The sequence below is a fragment of the Salvelinus alpinus genome, chromosome 21, assembly GCF_045679555.1.
Source record: "Salvelinus alpinus chromosome 21, SLU_Salpinus.1, whole genome shotgun sequence".
Taxonomy (NCBI): Eukaryota; Metazoa; Chordata; class Actinopteri; order Salmoniformes; family Salmonidae; genus Salvelinus; species Salvelinus alpinus.
In genome coordinates, this window is record NC_092106.1 from 43638458 (window position 1) to 43641546 (window position 3089).

Genomic DNA, 3089 nt, shown 5'->3' on the forward strand with positions numbered 1-3089 from the left:
GAGCGGCTCAGTCGGTAGGGCGCGGCTCAGTCGGTAAGGAGCGGCTCAGTCGGTAGGGAGAGGCTCAGTCGGTAGGGAGCGGCTCAGTCCCCATCTACCCCTATCCACCCCATCTACCCCTATACACCCCTATCTACCCCTATCCACCCCTATCTACCCCTGTCCACCCCATCTACCCCTATACACCCCATCTACCCCTATACACCCCTATCTACCCCTATCTACCCCTATCTACCCCTGTCCACCCCATCTACCCCTATACACCCCTATCTACCCCTATCTACCCCTGTCTACCCCTATCCACCCCTATCTACCCTATCTACCACTATCCACCCCATCTACCCCTATACACCCCTATCTACCCCTATCCACCCCATCTACCCCTATCCACCCCATCTACCCCTATCTACCCCTGTCTACCCCTAAACACCCCTATCTACCCCTATACACCCCCATCTACCCCTATCTACTCCTATCCACCCCTATCTACCCCTGTCCACCCCATCTACCCCTATCCACCCCATCTACCCCTATACACCCCTATCTACCCCTATCCACCCTATCTACCCCATCCACCCCTATCTACCCCTATACACCCCTATCTACCCCTATCCACCCCTATCTACCCCTATCCACCCTATCTACCCCTGTCCACCCCATCTACCCCTATACACCTCTACAATGCCTTGCAAAAGTATTCACCCCCCTTGGCATGTTTCCTATTTTGTTGTACAAACTGTAATTTATAAATGGATTTTTATTTGGATTTCATGTAGAGAACCTACACAAAATAACCAAATTGGTGAAGTGAAATTAAAAAATAAGTTGTTTCAAAAAATTATAAAAAAGTGGTGCGTGCATATGTATTCCCTTTGCTATGAAACCCATAAATAAAATCACATAATTAGTTAAATAAAGTCTGTGCACCTGTGTGCAATCTAATTGTCACATGATCTGTCACATGATCTCAGTATATATACACCTGTTCTGAAAGGCCCCAGAGTCTGCAACATCACTAAGCAAGGGCACCACCAAGCAAGCGGCACCATGAAGACCAAAGAGCTCTCCTAACAGGTCAGGGTTGGATTATAAAACAATATCCGAAACTTTTAACATCCCACGGAGCACCATTAAATCCATTATTAAAAAATGGAAAGAATATGGCACCACAACAAACCTGCCAAGAGAGGGCCGCCCACCAAAACTCACGGACCAGGCAAGGAGGGCATTAATCAGAGAGGCAACAAAGAGACCAAAGATAACCCTGAAGGAGCAGCAAAGCTCCACAGCGGAGATTGGAGTATCTGTCCAGAGGACGTCTTTAAGCCGTACACTCCACAGAGCTGGGCTTTACGGAAGAGTGGCCATAAAAAAGCCATTGCTTAAAGAAAAAAATAAGCAAACACATTTGGTGTTCACTAAAAGTCATGTGGGAGACTCCCCAAACATATGGAAGAAGGTACTCTGGTCAGATGAGCCTAAAATTTAGATTTTTGGCCATCAAGGAAAATGCTATGTCTGGAGCATACCCAACACTTCTCATCACCTAGAGAACACCATCCCCACAGTGAAGCATGGTGGTGGCAGCATCATGCTGGGGGGGATGTTTTTCATCGGCAGGGACTGGGAAACTGGTCAGAATTGAAGGAATGATGGATGGTGCTAAATATGGCGAAATTCTTGAGGGAAACCTGTTTCAGTCTTCAAGAGATTTGAGACTGGGACGGAAGTTCACCTTCCAGCAGTACATTGACACTAAGCATACTGCTAAAGCAACACTTGAGTGGTTTAAGGGAAAACATTTAAATGTCTTGGAATGGCCTAGTCAAAGCCCAGACCTCAATCCAATTGAGAATCTGTGGTATGACTTAAAGATTGCTATACACCAGCGGAACCCATCCAACTTGAAGGAGCTGGAGCAGTTTTGCCTTGAAGAATGGGATAAAATCCAAGTGGCTAGATGTGCCAAGCTTATAGAGACATACCCCAAGAGACTTGCAGCTGTAATTACTGCAAAAGGTATTGACCTTGGGGGGATGAGTAGTTACACACTCAAGTTTTCAGTTTTTTTGTCTTACTTCTAGTTTGTTTCACGATCAAAAATATTTCTGTCAAGGCCGTCGTTGGAAGGAGACCAAAATGCAGCGTCGTAAGCGTACATTTACTTTCTTTATTTTAAATGTCGCCAACAAAACAAGAAACGAAGAAACAACCGTGAAGCTTACAGGGCTATAGTGCCACTAACAAAGATAACTACTGTAACGGGTGTAGTTGTCGGATGAGGAATAATCGGACCAAAGCGCAGCATGGTAAGTGTTCATGCTTTTTATTTAAAATGAACACTATAACAAAATAACAAAGAGAATGAACGAAACTGAAACAGTCCTGTCAGGTGCAGAAACACAAAACAGAAAATAACTACCCACAAAGCATCGGTGGGGAAAAGCTACCTTAGTATGGTTCCCAATCAGAGACAACGATAGACAGCTGTCCCTGATTGAGAACCATACCCGGCCAAAACAAAGAAATACAAAACATAGAAAAAGGAACATAGAATGCCCACCCAAATCACACCCTGACCAAACCAAAATAGAGACATAAAAAGCTCTCTACGGTCAGGGCGTGACAACTACCCACAATCACAGGTGGGAAAAGGGCTGCCTAAGTATGATTCCCAATCAGAGACAACGATAGACAACTGTTCCTGATTGAGAACCATACCTGGCCAAAACATAGAAAACACAAATCATAGAAATACAGAACATAGAATGCCCACCCAAATCACACCCTGACCAAACCAAATAGAGACATAACAAGGCTTTCCACAGTCAGGGCGTGACAATTTCGCATCTTCAAAGTGGTAGGCATGTTGTGTAAATCAAATTATACAAACCCCCCAAAAATCAATTTTATTTCCAGGTTGTAAGGCAACAAAATAGGAAAAATGCCAAGGGTGTGAATACTTTTGCAAGTCACTGTATCTACCCCTATACAGTCGTAAATACCGTGGTGAAACGTTGGTTTTTGTCAGGATTGAGGGGAAAGAAACCGCTTTGTTACGAGGAGATTCCTCCCACCAAAACGGTAAC